Source organism: Hyla sarda, chromosome 2 (genome assembly GCF_029499605.1).
Source record: "Hyla sarda isolate aHylSar1 chromosome 2, aHylSar1.hap1, whole genome shotgun sequence".
Taxonomy (NCBI): Eukaryota; Metazoa; Chordata; class Amphibia; order Anura; family Hylidae; genus Hyla; species Hyla sarda.
The window spans coordinates 85,101,639-85,120,512 of NC_079190.1; the positions used below are offsets into that span (position 1 = coordinate 85,101,639).

The 18,874-nt window shown below is 46.8% G+C and overlaps 1 long non-coding RNA gene across 1 annotated transcript in view; it reads left to right on the forward strand.

The window, feature by feature from the left end:
• Positions 1 to 18,353: 18,353 nt before the first annotated feature.
• The window catches only part of LOC130357647 (uncharacterized), a 38,226-nt gene continuing 37,705 nt past the window's right edge, over positions 18,354 to 18,874 (forward strand). Inside the window, exon 1 of the long non-coding RNA XR_008889209.1 lies at positions 18,354 to 18,606. This is a non-coding gene — a long non-coding RNA (uncharacterized LOC130357647). The remainder of the gene's footprint in view (positions 18,607 to 18,874) is intronic.

Here is an 18,874-nt window from a genome sequence, read left to right on the forward strand (position 1 = left end):
GTCCTCAGTGTACAGAGACCTGCTTGTCCTCAGTGTACAGAGCCCTGCTTGTCCTCAGTGTACAGAGCCCTGCTTGTCCTCAGTGTACAGAGCCCTGTTTGTCCTCAGTGTACAGAGCCCTGCTTGTTCTCAGTGTACAGAGCCCTGCTTGTCCTCACTGCACAGAGTCCTGCTTGTTCTCAGTGTACAGAGCCCTGTTAGTGCTCACTGCACAGAGCCCTGCATGTCCTCTGTGTACAAAACCTTGCTTGTCCTCAGTGCACAGAGCCCTGCTTAACCTCATTGCACAGAGCCCTGCTTGCCCTCAGTGCACAGAGCCCTGCTTGTCCTCAGTGTACAGAGCCCTGCTTGCCCTCAGTTCACAGAGCCCTGCTTGCCCTCTGTTCATAGAGCCCTGCTTGCCCTCTGTTCATAGAGCCCTGCTTGCCCTCAGTGCACAGAGCCCTGCTCGCCCTCAGTGCACAGAGCCCTGCTCACCCTCAGTGCACAGTGCACGGAGTCCTGCTTGTCCTCAGTGTACAGAGCCCTGCTTGTCCTCAGTGCATAGAGTCCTGCTTGTCCTCAGTTTACAGAATCCTATTTGTCCTCAGTGTACAGAACCTTGCTTGTCCTCAGTGTGCAGAGCCCTGCTTGTCCTCACTGCACAGAGCCCTGCATGTCCTCACTGCACAGAGCCCTGCTTGTCCTCAGTTCATAGAGCCCTGCTTTTCCTCAGTACACAGAGTCCTGCTTGTCCTCAGTTTACAGAATCCTGCTTGTACAGAGCCCTGCTTGCCCTCAGTTCATAGAGCCCTGCTTGTCCTCAGTGTACAGAGCACTGCTTGCCCTCAGTGCACGGAGTCCTGCTTGTCCTCAGTGTACAGAGCCCTGCTTGTCCTCAGTACACAGAGCCCTGCTTGTCCTCAGTGCACAGAGTCCTGCTTGTCCTCAGCACATAGAGTCCTGCTTGTTCTCAGTTTACAGAATCCTGTCTGTCCTCAGAGTACAGAACCTTGCTTGTCCTCAGTGTACAGAGCCCTGCTTGTCCTCGCTGCACAGAGCCCTGCTTGTCCTCGCTGCACAGAGCCCTGCTTGTCCTCACTGCACAGAGCCCTGCTTGTCCTCACTGCACAGAGCCCTGCATGTCCTCTGTGTACAAAACCTTGCTTCTCCTCTGTGTACAAAACCTTGCTTGTCCTAGGCGCACAGAGCCCTGCTTGTCCTCAGTGCACAAATCCCTGCTTTTCCTCAGTATACAGAGCCCTGCTTGCCTCAGTGCACAGAGCCCTGCTTGTCCTCAGTGCACAGAGCCCTGCTTGCCCTCAGTTCACAGAGCCCTGCTTGCCCTCAGTTTACAGATCCCTGCTTCTCCTCAGTGTACAGAGCCCTGCTTTCCCTCAGTGCACGGAGCCCTGATTGTCCTCTGTGTACAAAACCTTGCTGGTCCTCAGCGCACAGAGCCCTGCTTGTCCTCAGTGCACAGAGCCCTGCTTGTCCTCAGCATACAGAGCCCTGCTTGTCCTCAGCACACAGAGCCCTGCATGTCCTCATTGCACAGAGCCCTGCATGTCCTCAGTTCACAGAGCCCTGCTTGCCCTGAGTTCATAGAGCCCTGCTTGCCCTCAGTTCACAGAGCCCTGCTTGCCCTCAGTGCACAGAGCCCTGCTTGTCCTCAGTGTACAGAGCCCTGCTTGTCCTCAGTGCACAGAGCCCTGCTTGTCCTCAGTGCACACAGCCCTGCTTGTCCTCAGTGCACAGAGCCCTGCTTGTCCTCAGTGTACAGAGCCCTGCTTGTCCTCAGTGTACAGAGCCCTGCTTGTCCTCAGTGCACAGAGCCCTGCTTGCCCTCAGTTCACAGAGCCCTGCTTGCCCTGAGTTCACAGAGCCCTGCTTGCCCTCAGTTCACAGAGCCCTGCTTGCCCTCAGTGCACAGAGCCCTGCTTGTCCTCAGTGTACAGAGCCCTGCTTGTCCTCAGTGCACAAAGCCCTGCTTGTCCTCAGTGTACAGAGCCCTGCTTGCCCTCAGTTCACAGAGCCCTGCTTGCCCTGAGTTCACAGAGCCCTGCTTGCCCTCAGTTCACAGAGCCCTGCTTGCCCTCAGTGTACAGAGCCCTGCTTGTCCTCAGTGTACAGAGCCCTGCTTGTCCTCAGTGTACAGAGCCCTGCTTGTCCTCAGTGTACAGAGCCCTGCTTGTTCTCAGTGTACAGAGCCCTGCTTGTCCTCACTGCACAGAGTCCTGCTTGTTCTCAGTGTACAGAGCCCTGTTAGTGCTCACTGCACAGAGCCCTGCATGTCCTCTGTGTACAAAACCTTGCTTGTCCTCAGTGCACAGAGCCCTGCTTAACCTCATTGCACAGAGCCCTGCTTGCCCTCAGTGCACAGAGCCCTGCTTGTCCTCAGTGTACAGAGCCCTGCTTGCCCTCAGTTCACAGAGCCCTGCTTGCCCTCTGTTCATAGAGCCCTGCTTGCCCTCTGTTCATAGAGCCCTGCTTGCCCTCAGTGCACAGAGCCCTGCTCGCCCTCAGTGCACAGAGCCCTGCTCACCCTCAGTGCACAGTGCACGGAGTCCTGCTTGTCCTCAGTGTACAGAGCCCTGCTTGTCCTCAGTGCATAGAGTCCTGCTTGTCCTCAGTTTACAGAATCCTATTTGTCCTCAGTGTACAGAACCTTGCTTGTCCTCAGTGTGCAGAGCCCTGCTTGTCCTCACTGCACAGAGCCCTGCATGTCCTCACTGCACAGAGCCCTGCTTGTCCTCAGTTCACAGAGCCCTGCTTTTCCTCAGTACACAGAGTCCTGCTTGTCCTCAGTTTACAGAATCCTGCTTGTACAGAGCCCTGCTTGTCCTCAGTTCATAGAGCCCTGCTTGTCCTCAGTGTACAGAGCACTGCTTGCCCTCAGTGCACGGAGTCCTGCTTGTCCTCAGTGTACAGAGCCCTGCTTGTCCTCAGTACACAGAGCCCTGCTTGTCCTCAGTGCACAGAGCCCTGCTTGTCCTCAGCACAGAGCCCTGCTTGTCCTCAGCACATAGAGTCCTGCTTGTTCTCAGTTTACAGAATCCTGTCTGTCCTCAGAGTACAGAACCTTGCTTGTCCTCAGTGTACAGAGCCCTGCTTGTCCTCGCTGCACAGAGCCCTGCTTGTCCTCAGTGCACAAATCCCTGCTTTTCCTCAGTATACAGAGCCCTGCTTGCCTCAGTGCACAGAGCCCTGCTTGTCCTCAGTGCACAGAGCCCTGCTTGCCCTCAGTTCACAGAGCCCTGCTTGCCCTCAGTTTACAGATCCCTGCTTCTCCTCAGTGTACAGAGCCCTGCTTTCCCTCAGTGCACGGAGCCCTGATTGTCCTCTGTGTACAAAACCTTGCTGGTCCTCAGCGCACAGAGCCCTGCTTGTCCTCAGTGTACAGAGCCCTGCTTGTCCTCAGCATACAGAGCCCTGCTTGTCCTCAGCACACAGAGCCCTGCATGTCCTCATTGCACAGAGCCCTGCTTGTCCTCAGTTCACAGAGCCCTGCTTGCCCTGAGTTCATAGAGCCCTGCTTGCCCTCAGTTCACAGAGCCCTGCTTGCCCTCAGTGCACAGAGCCCTGCTTGTCCTCAGTGTACAGAGCCCTGCTTGTCCTCAGTGCACAGAGCCCTGCTTGTCCTCAGTGCACACAGCCCTGCTTGTCCTCAGTGCACAGAGCCCTGCTTGTCCTCAGTGTACAGAGCCCTGCTTGTCCTCAGTGTACAGAGCCCTGCTTGCCCTGAGTTCACAGAGCCCTGCTTGCCCTCAGTTCACAGAGCCCTGCTTGCCCTCAGTGCACAGAGCCCTGCTTGTCCTCAGTGTACAGAGCCCTGCTTGTCCTCAGTGCACAAAGCCCTGCTTGTCCTCAGTGTACAGAGCCCTGCTTGTCCTCAGTGCACAGAGCCCTGCTTGCCCTCAGTTCACAGAGCCCTGCTTGCCCTGAGTTCACAGAGCCCTGCTTGCCCTCAGTTCACAGAGCCCTGCTTGCCCTCAGTGCACAGAGCCCTGCTTGTCCTCAGTGTACAGAGCCCTGCTTGTCCTCAGTGTACAGATCCCTGCTTGTCCTCAGTGCACAGAGCCCTGCTTGTCCTCAGTGCACAGAGCCCTGCTTGTCCTCAGTGCACAGAACCCTGCTTGTCCTCAGTGCACAGAGCCCTGCTTGTCCTCAGTGCACAGAGCCCTGCTTGTCCTCAGTGCACAAAGCCCTGCTTGTTCTCAGTGTAGAGAGCCCTGCTTGTCCTCAGTGTACAGAGCCCTGCTTGTCCTCAGTGTACAGAGCCCTGTTTGTCCTCACTGCACAGAGCCCTGCATGTCCTCTGTGTACCACTCATTTGCAAAAACCTTTTATATAATGTAGATAATAAAATGTCACTGAGCCTCAGTGTACAGAGCCCTGTTTGTCCTCGGTGTACAGAGCCCTGCTTGTCCTCAGTGTTTAGAGCCCTGCTTGTCCTCAGTGCACAGAGCCTTGCTTGTCCTCAGCATACAGAGCCCTGCTTGTCCTAAGTTTACAGAATCCTGCTTGTCCTCAGTGTACAGAACCTTGCTTGCCCTCAGTGCACAGAGCACTGCTTGTCCCCAGCACACAGAGCCCTGCTTGTCCTCAGTTTACAGAATCCTGCTTGCCCTCAGTGTACAGAGCCCTGCTTGCCCTCAGTTCATAGAGCCCTGCTTGCCCTCAGTTCATAGAGCCCTGCTTGCCCTCAGTGTACAGAGCCCTGCTTGTCCTCAGCACATAGAGCCCTGCTTGTCCTCAGTTTACAGAATCCTGTTTGTCCTCAGTGTACAGAACCTTGCTAGCCCTCAGTGTACAGAGCCCTGCTTATCCTCAGTGCACAGAGCCTTGCTTGTCCTCAGTGTACAGAGCCCTGTTTGTCCTTGCTGCACAGAGCCCTGCTTGTCCTCACTGCACAGAGCCCTGCTTGTCCTCACTGCACAGAGCCCTGCATATCCTCTGTGTACAAAACCTTGCTTGTCCACTGTGTACAAAACATTGCTTGTCCTAGGCGCACAGAGCCCTGCTTGTCCTCAGTGCACAGATCCCTGCTTGCCCTCAGTATACAGAGCCCTGCTTGTCCTCACTGCACAGAGCCCTGCATGTCCTCACTGCACAGAGCCCTGTTTGTCCTCACTGCACAGAGCCCTGCATGTCCTATGTGTACAAAACCTTGCTTGTCCTCAGTTCACAGAGCCCTGCTTGCCCTCAGTTCACAGAGCCCTGCTTGCCCTCAGTTCACAGAGCCATGCTTGCCCTCTGTTCATAGAGCCCTGCTTGCCCTCAGTGCACAGAGCCCTGCTCGTCCTCAGTGCACAGAGCCCTGCTTGCCCTCAGTGTACAGAGCCTGCTTGCCCTCAGTATACAGAGACCTGCTTGTCCTCCCTGCACAGAGCCCTGCTTGTCCTCAGTGCACAGAGCCCTGCTTGCCCTCAGTAAACAGAGCCCTGCTTGCCCTCAGTTCACAGAGCCCTGCTTGCCCTCAGTTCACAGAGCCCTGCTTTCCCTCAGTGCATGGAGCCCTGATTGTCCTCTGTGTACAAAACCTTTCTGGTCCTCACTGCACAGAGCCCTGCATGTCATCACTGCACAGAGCCCTGCTTTCCCTCAGTATACAGAGCCCTGCTTGTCCTCACTGCACAGAGCCCTGCTTGCCCTCAGTTCATAGAGCCCTGCTTTTCCTCAGTGTACAGAGCACTGCTTGCCCTCAGTGTACGGAATCCTGCTTGTCCTCAGTGTACAGAGCCCTGCTTGTCCTCAGTGCACGGAGCCCTGCTTGTCCTCAGCACACAGAGCCCTGCTTGTCCTAAGTTTACAGAATCCTGCTTGTCCTCAGTGTACAGAACCTTGCTTGCCCTCAGTGCACAGAGCCCTGCTTGTCCTCAGCACACAGAGCCCTGCTTGTCCTCAGTTTACAGAGCCCTGCTTGCCCTCAGGGTACAGAGCCCTGCTTGCCCTCAGTTCATAGAGCCCTGCTTGCCCTCAGTTCATAGAGCCCTGCTTGCCCTCAGTTCATAGAGCCCTGCTTGTCCTCAGTGTACAGAGCCCTGCTTATCATCAGTGCACAGAGCTCTGCTTGTCCTCAGTGCACAGAGCCCTGCTTGCCCTCAGTATACAGAGCCCTGCTTGTCCTCACTGCACAGAGCCCTGCATGTCCTCACTGCACAGAGCCCTGCTTGTCCTCAGTTCACACAGCCCTGCTTGCCCTCAGTTCATAGAGCCCTGCTTGCCCTCAGTGTACGGAATCCTGCTTGTCCTCAGTGTACAGAGCCCTGCTTGTCCTCAGTGAACAGAGCCCTGCTTGTCCTCAGCACACAGAGCCCTGCTTGTCCTCAGTTTACAGAATCCTGCTTGCCCTCAGTGTACAGAGCCCTGCTTGCCCTCAGTTCATAGAGCCCTGCTTGTCCTCAGTGTACAGAGCCCTGCTTGTCATCAGTGCACAGAGCCCTGCTTGTCCTCAGCACATAGAGCCCTGCTTGTCCTCAGTGTACAGAGCCCTGTTTGTCCTCGCTGCACAGAGCCCTGCTTGTCCTCACTGCACAGAGCCCTGCTTGTCCTCACTGCACAGAGCCCTGCATGTCCTCTGTGTACAAAACCTTGCTTGTCCACTGTGTACAAAACCTTGCTTGTCCTCAGTGCACAGATCCCTGCTTGTCCTCAGTATACAGAGCCCTGCTTGTCCTCAGAGCAAAGAGCCCTGCTTGTCCTCAGTGTACAGAGCCCTGCTTGCCCTCAGTTCACAGAGCCCTGCTTGCCCTCAGTTCACAGAGCCCTGCTTCTCCTCAGTGTACAGAGCCCTGCTTTCCCTCAGTGCATGGAGCCCTGCTTGTCCTCTGTATACAAAACCTTGCTGGTCCTCACTGCACAGAGCCCTGCTTGTCCTCAGTTCACAAAGCCCTGTTTGCCCTCAGTTCATAGAGTCCTGCTTGTCCTCAGTTTACAGAATCCTGTTTGTCCTCAGTGTACAGAACCTTGCTTGCCCTCAGTGTACAAAGCCCTGCTTGTCCTCAGTGCACAGAGTCCTGTTTGTCCTCAGTGTACAGAGCCCTGCTTGTCCTCAGTGCACAGAGCCCTGCTTGTTCTCAGTGCACAGAGCCCTGCTTGTCATCAGTGCACAGAGCCCTGCTTGTTCTCAGTGTACAGAGCCCTGCTTGTCCTCAGCACACAGAGCCCTGCTTGTTCTCACTGCACAGAGCCCTGCATGTCCTCTGTGTACAAAACCTTGCTTGTCCTCTGTGTACAAAACATTGCTTGTCCTCGGCGCACAGAGCCCTGCTTGTCCTCAGTTCACAGAGCCCTGCTTGGCCTCAGTGTACAGAGCCCTGCTTCTCCTCAGTGTACCGAGCCCTGCTTTTCCTCAGTGCATGGAGCCCTGCTTGTCCTTAGTGTACAGAACCTTGCTTGCCCTCAGTGTACAGAGCCCTGCTTGTCCTCAGTGCACAGAGTCCTGCTTGCCCTCAGTGTACAGAGCCCTGCTTGTCCTCAGTGCACAGAGCCCTGCTTGTTCTCAGTGCACAGAGCCCTGCTTGTCCTCAGTGCACAGAGCCCTGCTTGTCCTCAGTATACAGAGCCCTGCTTGCCCTCAGTACACAAAGCCCTGCTTGTCCTCACTGCACAGAGCTCTGCATGTCCTCACTGCACAGAGCCCTGCTTGTCCTCAGTTCAAAGATCCCTGCTTGTCCTCAGTGTACAGCCCTGCTCACTTGACATGATCATAATGTTGCATTTTGACATTGTATCTAAAGATTGTCAATGTGGTCGCCATGTTACATGCAACATGATGTAACTGCAATATGATAATGTAAAAAAATACAACAATGTTGGACTTATGGTTGCATGTTACATTCAACTTTGCCGGCACTGACCCTAAAGGTCTAGCAGTAAACAACCCTATCAAAGCTGGCTTTGTAGCCAATAAACTTTTAAAGGTACTATTGCTTATTGGTTGATTAATAACCAATTAAATTTATATGAACATATGATATCAGATGAACAAAATATTCAGCAAAAATATTCAGCAGCTCCTGTACGTGTGAATGTACCCTAAGTCAGAATATTTAATCCCAAACTTCAGTAATTGTCCCATACCAAAAGATGGAGCAATAACAAGTCAAGTTCTCAATGCTCCTTCTCTTCCTAATTTAAAGGTGTTATGTGTGATACAACTTGGCTTCATTCTCTTTAAAGGAACTGAGCTGTAAAACACATACAACCTGAGGACAGGTGTGGTGCTGTTTTTGTAAAAATCACCTGCTTTTTCAAATCCTGGATAACTCCATTTAAAGGGGTATTCCAGGAAAAAACTTTTTATTTTATATCAACTAGCTCCAGAAAGTTAAACAGATTTGTAAATTACTTCTATTAGAAAATCTTAATCCTTTCAATAATTATCAGCTGCTGAAGTTGAGTTGTTTTCTGTCTGGCAACAGTGCTCTCTGCTGACATCTCTGCTTGTCTCGGGAACTGCACAGAGTAGAAGAGGTTTGCTATGGGGATTTGCTTCTAAACTGGGCGGTTCCCGAGACACGTGTCATCAGAGAGCACTTAGACAGAAAAGAACAACTCAACTTCATCAGCTCATAAGTACTGAAAGGATTAAGATTTTTTAATAGAAGTAATATACAAATCTGTTTTACTTTCTAGAGCCAGTTGAGATATATATATATATATATATATATATATATATATATATATATATATAAGTTTTTTTCCTGGATAACCCCTTTAACATTCCAACTTTGTATTCAGAGGTTGATGTTCCTAGGCCTCTATTAAAATATTGTATCAGTTCTCATTCATCTACCCTGTACACTTCTTAGGGTATGTTCACACGAACGGGTAATGTGTGAGTTTCCTACTGAGGGTTTTCTGCAGAAGAAAATCTGCAGCAGACCCCATTGTGGTCAATGTAATCTGCTGTGGAAATCCTACTGTGGAAATTCTGACGCAGAACACCTGCCACAGCTCAAACCCACTGCTGGAAAGTTGCGGGTAAACCGCCTGAGTGAACTAAGGCTGGGTTCCCATCTGCATTAGGTGTCTCCATTGCAAATTCTGTCAAAAATCCCAGGAAAAATTGCAAAGCAATATATTCAGTAGTTGTACTATGTTTTTTTCAGCTAATTTGCAATTTCTTTCACTTCTTTGAAAAATGAGACAGACTGCAAAATTTTATCAACTGAATTTGATTTCTATTATTTTATTTAAGACTCTTAGGCTCAATTGACAGTGATATTCCAGTTTACCTCCAGTGAAAAATATCCTAACAGTATATACAGAAACTATATGTAGTATTTGTCATCCTTCTCAACATTAGCTTTTTATTGTAGACTCTTGACACATATCTGGATTGTAATTTTAGCCCAGATCTCTAGACTTGAGCTTTATTTGAGCTGATTTTAAATCTTAGGATGAAAACTACCAATCCGGCTGCATTGCATTTGCATAGCGAGTTCTGCAATAAAATTCTTTCATTATTTCCATGGAAAAAAACATAAATCAAGGTACAAACTGTTATGCAACCTGATGGTGTTTTTTTTTTTTTTTTTTTTTTTAACCCTTATTAAGAAAAAGTTGCAACCATATGGTAGGTAGGATAAAATAATGATCATTTCGATCTAACTTTCTATAAGAAATGACATTAAACAACAACATAGATCATCTCCCTTATGCCTAGAATGGCTTTTACCATTGTACTTACATTTACTTCCTTTGTCTTCACACTTTTTAAAAGGAATCTGTCAGTTTCATATCATGTTCATCGCTAAAGCAACAAGGAGGCTGTGCTGAGCTGCAGCATGCACTCTTCCTCCCTCCTCCCCCCCTCCCTGCCCTGAATGATGGATGTACAGGGCTTGGCTTTCAGCACTGAGACCTGTACCTCAATCAGACAAGGCAGGGAGGGGTTGGGGAAGGAAGAGGCTCAGCAGAGCCTCATTTACACTTAAGCTCTGGGTATGATATGAATCTGACATATTCTCGTTAAGTAAATCATTTTGCTATAAAATGTTATACTCAGTAAATCTTTCCACCACCTGTATATGCAGATTTGCTAATGACTTAGATTGTAGTAGTGTGACTTTTTCCAAACAGGAGATTGTGGTGCATCTAAGCATCAGTCACTTCCTATTTCATGAGTAATGGCACTATAATCAAGTTCATGCCTAGATACTTTGGAATGGACCAAATAACACCACTTAAACACAATACACTACAGTAATACACTCTAGCCATTTTCTAATCTCAAAATCCTTCCATAGCAAATTTTTAGGGAAAAAAAACCTGTCTAGAATGTTCACGCTTATTTCCATTTCTAGTTCTCTAAAACCTTGGGCATTTTTGCTTAGATCTTCCTGCTAGTATATTGAATGAATGCTTACTTCTTATAACTATGGCTTTCAGACAGTGAAGGGTAATGCAGAAAGATCCCATTCTTATTATTATGTACTAATCTGCTTACAAGCCTAAAATCCCCATATGCAATGTCACATGGCACTAAAAGGGAATCTGTCGGCTTATGTATGAGCTGTAGATACTATCCAATAGGTGAAAGGATGACAATATTAAAGGGGTACTCCACTGGAAAACATTTTTTTTTTATCAACTGGTGCCAGAAAGTTAACCATATTTGTAAATTACTTCTAGTAAAAAAAAAAAAATCTTAATCCTTCCAGTACTTATCTGCTGCTGTATACTACAGAGAAAGTTATTTTCTTTTTGAATTTCCTTTCTGTCTGACCATAGTGCTCTCTGTTGACACCTCTGTCCATGTCAGGAATTGTCCAGAGTAGAAGAAAATCCCCACAGCAAACCTATCCTGCTCTGGACAGTTGCTGACATGGACAGAGGTGTCAGCAGAGAGCACTGGGGTCAGAGAGGAGATTCAAAAAGAAAATAACTTCCTGTGTTTCATACAGCAGCTGATAAGTACTGGAAGGATTAAGATTTTTAATAGAAGTAATTTACAAATCTGTTTAACTTTCTAACACCAGTTGATGTAAAAAAAAATGTTTTCCAGTGGAGTACCCCTTTAAAAATGTTGAGTTTGCAACACCTTATAAATGATTTTCTCCACAGACTAAGTGTCAAGAAGGCAGGGCTAAGCTGCCTAGGTGCTGCAACATCACTAGCCTTCTGAGTCTGAGGCCCTGCCCTGGTTAATTGACATACAGGGTGCTGAGCCTTGTCTTTAAATCCTTCACTTTACTGTGACTTTTAAGCAGCTTGGCACTGCCTCCTTGCCACTTGAGCCTGGGGAGATATTAGAGATGAGCGAACTTACAGTAAATTCGATTCGTCACGAACTTCTCGGCTCGGCAGTTGATGACTTATCCTGCGTAAATTAGTTCAGCCTTCAGGTGCTCCGGTGGGCTGGAAAAGGTGGATACAGTCCTAGGAAAGAGTCTCCTAGGACTATATCCCCCTTTTCCAGCCCACCGGAGCACCTGAAGGCTGAACTAATTTATGCAGGAAAAGTTATCAACTGCCGAGCCGAGAAGTTCGTGACGAATTGAATTTACTGTAAGTTCGCTCATCTCTAGAGATAATCAACATTTTATAAGTTGTAGCAAACCTATCAACACTAAGAAAGGAATGTTTGATATTGTTAGAATGAATGCTGAATCTTTCCTCACGGAATTCAGCGAGCGAGATTCAGCCTGGCAGAAGTCGGGGTTAGGACCCCGCGGAACTGCGCCGTCACCATTGACGGCTATGCAGTGCTCACGGAATTCCGCACAAAGAATGAACATGTTCATTCTGGGTGCGGAACAATTTCAGTGGCGGAATTTTCCACCACTGAAATTGCTCAGTGTGAATGGGTCTCGCAGAAACCCATTCACACTGATGTAAAAGTTCACCGTGCGTAATTCCGTCCGCGTAATTCCGGGGGAATTGCGTAGTGTGAAAGTTATAATAAGGGACTGTCTATTTGCCGCTGAAGGATAAGTTTCAAGGTCTAAGGATAAACATCCACATTTTATATTCATTTTGATACTAAACTTATCATAATTTAGTAAACAGATGTCCTTTCCACTCTATTTACCCAGTTCCTTATCTCACTTACTTGTTACAAGAAGTGCTGTTGTAGTAGGTCAACACTCTGCGGTTTTGGTAATGGAGCATGAGAAAAGCAGATATTTAGCATGGGAAACACTGTAGCGCTGCATTCTCCTCAAGGTTACCATGTCTCTGACTTTTCCAAAGAAACTTTATTTCCTTAATTTGAAGCAGAAATTTGATTTGGGGAAAAATTTTCATTTCAGCAGCAGTCATATAGCTTTTGCTAGTAGGGTTATTACTAATAGTGTTTACATTACAATTTTAAACGTCTCAGGCTTAAAGGGTGCCTGATCCGTGCTTCTCAGTACTTACTGTGTATATAAGTATCACTTTGCAATGACAGGCACCTTTAGGATGACAGCAGCATTGTATTAGGAATCTGAGTAGCTATCACTTATATTATTTAAACTCTGTCTGAGCCCTTTACAGTTTTTATAGTGGTGTACAACCCCTTTTAAATTATTTGGGAAAGAATAAGCCAGTAAAAAAAAGCTATAATTGTCATTACACTAAAGCCTTCAATTTAAAAAGTATACAGATTGGGTTTGCAGGCATATGCATTATGTGCATGACCCCCCATACTCATCATTATTACCATGTACCGTAGTTTTCGTCCTATACGACGCACCGGCGTATAAGACGCACCCAATTTAATCTAAAAAAATTAAGATTTTGAACCCAATAGTGGTCTTCAACCTGCAGACCTCCAAATGTTGCAAAACTACAACTCCCAGCATGCCCGGACAGCCGTTGGCTGTCCGGGCATGCTGGGAGTTGTAGTTTTGCAACATCTGGAGGTCCGCAGATTGAAGACCACTGCATAGGAGGTAATACTCACGTGTCCCCGCCGCTCCGGACCCGTCACCGCTGCCCTGGATGTCGCTCCATCGCTGTCGCCGTGTCCCCGTCGCTCTGGAACGTCTCTGCTGCCGGCCGGGTATCCTCGCTCTCCGTCGCCGCCATCACGTCGTTACGCACGCCGACGCACATACGTGACGATGTGATGACGAGGAAGGAGAGCGCTGGCCATACAGGGGATCCCTGAACGGAGAAGACACCGAGGAGGCAGGTAAGGTCCCCCCCGGTGTCCTGTAAGCACTAACCCGGCTATTCAGTCGGGCTGTTCGGGACCACTGTGGTGAAATCGCGGCGGTCCCGAACAGCCCGACTGAGCAGCCGGGTTAGTGTCACTTTCCCTTCAGACGCGGCGGTCAGCTTTGATCGCCACGTCTGAAGGGTTAATACAGGGCATCACCGCGATCGGTGATGTCCTGTATTAGCCGCGGGTCCCGGCCGTTGATGGCCGCAGGGACCGCCGCGATAGGGGTGTATTCGCCGTATAAGACGCACCGACTTTTTCCCCCCAGTTTTGGGGAAGAAAAAGTGCGTCTTATACGGCGAAAAATACGGTATTTGGGATGGATGGATGTTTTTTTCCATATTTGTTTCAGAAATGTGTTTTTTGTTGCAGTGAAAAACAGAACATAAAAATGCCCTATGCAAACCCAACCATATAGTGCATGCGTATAACAAATATAAGTATAATTGAAAATTAAAGTTTCTTAAATGGGCAGATGTACAGCTAGGGCAAAAACAATAAGGAGGCCCTCTGCAGCAAAATCTGCAGCAAAAGACATCTTATCCCCTATCCCCAGGATATGGGATAAGTGTTTGATCGTGGGGGGGGGGGGGGGGGTCTTACCGCTGGCACCCTGCGCAATCTCCCGTGCAGGAGGCTTGCCAGCCACAGCATGACGTCCTGGCCTACACGTCTCCTTCATGTATCTCTATGGAGAGGCGGGGAGAGGCAGCATTCTTGCCTTCCCGCCTCTCTCATAGAACTGTATGGGGAGGGGGCGTGGAGGGGGCGCTACGCGCATTAGCCACTCACATAGAGCGACACTGCGGGGGCCCATGCAGGAGATCATGGGGGATCCCAGCAGTTGGACCTCCCCACAATCAGACACTTATCCCTTATCCTGTGGATAGGGGATAAGTTGTCTTTTTCTGCATATGTCCTTTAAAGCTGTAAATTGGGAAAATATCCTCAAAAACAAGAGTGGAGACACTAAATTGGGGGAGAAAAATATTCTAAATTCTCATTTTGAAAGGTACATACCATGTGGGAATAAAAATGTCAGGAACAACAAAAAACCAATATGGATGAATAAAAATGTATAGGGGGCAATAAATGACAAAAAAAAGCATTTACGTCACTAAAACAGGACGGCAGTGAAGGAGCACTAAAAAGGGAGAAAAAAATAAAATATGTAAAAATCAGATAAAAGCAGCAAAATGGAAGTCAGAAAGACTCCAAAGAGAGTAAAGCTAACCCCCAAATGTTATTTAGCTATATTAATAGTAAAAAGGTTAAAAATGAAAGCGTTGACCCTTTAAAAAATGATGAGTAAGAAATTATAGACGGGGATATGGAAAAAGCAAATATATTAAATACTTTCTTCTCCACTGTCTTCACAGAGGAAAATAAAATGTCAGGTAAAATACAGCGAGATAAGGTAAATTCCCCAGTACAGGTCACCTGTCTAACCCAGGAAGAAGTACAGTGCCGCATACAAAAAATCTAAATAGACAAATCACCAGGTCCAGATGGCATTCACCCCCCTGTTCTAAAGGAATTAAGTAATGTGGAAGAGTGGAATTCCGCACAGTGAACATAACCATCAGTGTGAATGGGTCTTCCGCGAGACCCATTCACACTGAGGAATTTTAGCGGTGGACAATTCTGCCGCTGAAATTGTTCCGCACAGAGAATGAACATGTTCATTCTTTGTGCAGAATTCCGTGAGCACTGCATAGCCGCCAAAGGTGACAGCGCAGTACCGCTTCGGCGGTGGCCACCAGACGGAATCTCCACTTGCGGAATTCTGCAAGCAGAGATTCCGCAGTGTGAACGTACCCTAATACGGGCAATGGAAAGACTACAGTACCCAGAAAGATTTTCAGAATTAGGGTTATTTAGTTTCGAAAAAAAGATGACTTAGGGGAGACTTAATAACTATGTATAAATATATCAGGGGACAGTACAGAGATCATACAGAGATTCATACCCAGGACTGTATCTATAACAAGGCGGCATCCTCTACGTCTAGAAGACGTACGACAGACGGGGTTCTTTACTGTAAGAGCAGTGAGACTGTGGAATTCTCTCCCTGAGGAGGTGGTCATGGTGAACTCAGTAAAAGAGTTCAAAAGAGGCCTGGGCGTGTTTCTGGAGAGGAATAACATTACAAGTTATGGATATTAGATCTATACGGACAGAAGGTTGATCCTTTTATACAAGAAATGTAATCTCATAATTACGGCCACTAGGTGTCCTCCTTTCCTGTTCGATGCTGACTTGTACTATGCTGATTGTCTCGGCCTGCGGTGGAGACAAATTTCAGAAAGTGCAGACAGGACTAGCATGTGCCTTAGTATACAGAGGGGTAGGCAATAGCGTGTGCCTGCGTTCATTGGTAGAGGGAGCTGTGTGCTACCGAGTGCAGGCGTGCAGTGTTAGGGCAAGATAACGATTGCCCAGGGGAATGCCCTTTCCTATTGAGAAGATGGCCCGGATTGTGAGCAAGCAAAACAGAAGCATAAAGATCCTAAAACTGCTAAGATTGCCATTAGGACTGAAGCAGGACCTTTTGGGAAAAAAAAGTTTGCTAATTGACAGGGCACCTTTTAAGAATTTCCTGTTGCCCAATTCAGGGAAAGCATTAACCAGGGAAAGGCTCACTCATTCCAATAAGCTATGATTTATTTAGTGTTCAGCAATCATACTTTTAACCCCATCCTGGAACAAGAATGTGAGTCCCTGGGTTGGCCTCAGCAGGCCTTTCCCCACCTCTCTGTCAAACTGGGTAGGGCTGGGAGAAGCTGCCTGGGGCTGTCCTGACAACTTCTTTCCTGGCCAGTTTCAAAATTATTATTTCTCTGAAACACTGCAGAATTTCAGAGTGAATCCTAATATATTGCAGTGCCTTGCAATACAGTCTGTGTCTGCTTTATTCTGCTTATAGGGGTTAAAGGGGTATTGCGGTGAAAAACTATTTTTTTTTCATATCACTTGGCTCCAGAAAGTTAAACAGATCTGTAAATTACTTCTATTAAAAAATCTAAATCCTACCAGTACTTATCAGCTGCTGAAGTTGAGTTGTTCTTTTCTGTCTGACAGCAGTGCTCTCTGCTGCCAGACACCTCTGTCTCAGAAACTGTCCAGAGCAGGAGAGGTTTGCTATGGGGATTTGCTCCTACTCTGGACAGTTCCTGAGACTGTTATAAGACAGAAAAGAACAGCTCAACTTCAGCAGCTGATAAGTACTGGAAGGAATAAGATTTTTTAATAGAAGTAATTTACAAATCTGTTTAACTTTCTGGAACCAGTTGATATGATAAAAGTTGTTTTTCACCAGAATACCCCTGGGTAGGGTCACATGTGCCGTATTTTGATGTGTTTTTGCTACTGCATATTTTTCTACTCATTGAAGTCAATGGCAAGCAAAATCAACTGTGTATTTTGCTTCCCATTGACCTCAATTGGTAGGAAAATAAGCTGCAGAAAATACACAGAAAAATATGGCACATGTGACCCTACCCTAAAAGCAATAGAATCAACCAACTATCTTAAAGGGGTTATCCAGGAAAAAATCTTTTTTTATATATATCAACTGGCTCCAGAAAGTTAAACAGATTTGTAAATTACTTCTATTAAAAAAAATATTAATCCTTTCAGTACTTATGAGCTGCTGAAGTTGAGTTGTTCTTTTCTGTCTAAGTGCTCTCTGATGACACGTGTCTCGGGAACCGCCCAGTTTAGAAGCAAATCCCCATAGCAAACCTCTTCTACTCTGTGCAGTTCCCGAGACAAACAGAGATGTCAGCAGAGAGCACTTTTACCAGACAGAAAACAACAACTCAACTTCAGCAGCTGGAGCCAGTTGATATATATATATATATATATATATATATATATATATATAAAAGTTTTTTCCTGGAATACCCCTTTAATACATCTAAAACTTTGAAAAACAGCTGGGCTTATGGAGCCATGACATGCCTGCGGGCAACACATTTTGTGCCACACCCCGACACTCCTTGATAATTGAATGGTTTTAATCCTTAATTGATTGCTGGATACATTCTCTACATCAGTGGTCTCAACCGGTGGCCCTTCAGATGTAGCAAAACTTCAACTCCCAGCATGCCCGGACAGCCGTTGGCTGTCCGGGCATGCTGGGAATTGAAGTTTTGCAACATCTGGAGGGCCACAGTTTGAGACCACTGCTCTACATGCTATGGACAATGCCCACTAAGGGTAGGGTTACACATAGCGCATACGCAGCGCATTTCGCACTGCTTATTCTCCTTTGAGCAAACACACAAGGCTACCCGGCAGCAGTCCTGGGTGCGCAGTGGTGTATGGGGTCAGGCCCAGCACGTCACAGTCACGTGAATACGCAGCGTATATGCTACATGTGACCCTACCCTAAATTGGATACGTTTAGCAACCACCATCAGCTCTAGGAATGGCGTCTGCAGCTGTCAGCAGCCAATAGATCTGTGCAAGGGGTTTGGTGCTCTGTTTAAAAGAAAAATAGACTTTAAAGGGGTTATCCAGGAAAAAACTTTTTTTTTTTTAAATATCAACTGATTCCAGAAAGTTAAACAGATTTGTAAATTACTTCTATTAAAAAATCTTAATCCTTTCAGTACTTATGAGCTTCTGAAGTTAAGGTTGTTCTTTTCTGTCTAAGTGCTCTCTGATGACACGTGTCTCGGGAACCGTCCAGTTTAGAAGCAAATCCCCATAGCAAACCTCTTCTAAACTGGGCGTTTCCCGAGACAGGTGTCATCAGAGAGCACTTAGACAGAAAAGAACAACCTAAACTTCAGAAGCTCATAAGTACTTAAAGGATTAAGATTTTTTAATAGAAGTAATTTAAAAATCTGTTTAACTTTCTGGAGCCAGTTGATACATTAAAAAAAAAAGTTTTTTCCTGGATAACCCCTTTAACATCCACTATGAAGATATATTCGGAAATACACCAGCATATTACCTATTAAGCAACAAAATGACTTCAAGGGGGTCATTAGAAATATGTATTTTGATTTCAAAACAAACTATGTCATCAATTTACCCTTTGTTGTTAGTGAAATAGATATTGGGGGAGATTTATCAAAACCTGTCCTGAGGAAAAGTTGCTGAGTTGCCCATAGCAACCAATCAGATCACTTCTTTCATTTTCCAGAGGCCTTTTCAAAAATGAAAGTAGCGATCTGATTGGTTGCTATGGACAACTCAGCTACTTTTTCTTTGGACAGGTTTTGATAAAGCTCCCCCATTTTGTTTTCCAATGGGGCCCAGTTCGTGTTGGAACAGTATACCAAGGGTTTTTTTTTGTTGTTTTTTTTTAGTTTTTTTTAAACTTGTTTGTCCAATCCTGAATTTTTTTTCTAGGTTACTTTATCTTCAAGTATTGCTTTGGTTACAGAACCCATATTTTTGATGAGGTCATTGTGAACTATGACATTTAGACAAACCTCCGAGAACACAATCATTACTTGGTGAGTTCTATTTAAATACAGGGCAATGACTTCTATAAAAATATTAACAAACTTTATGTAATCTCATATTTGATAGCGTTCAGCTTGCCAATGCATTATAAATCATTTAAATACATTCTTGGCTTGAGAAGGGCCCAGATAGTTTAAACTATTTTGCTTTTAAAGTTTATCCAAATTAAAAGGGCAATGCCCATAGCAAAGAAATACGTGAAATAGTAAGATAAAAAAAACGAATATGTTGCTTGAGCTTCCCTTGAGAACTGAATGG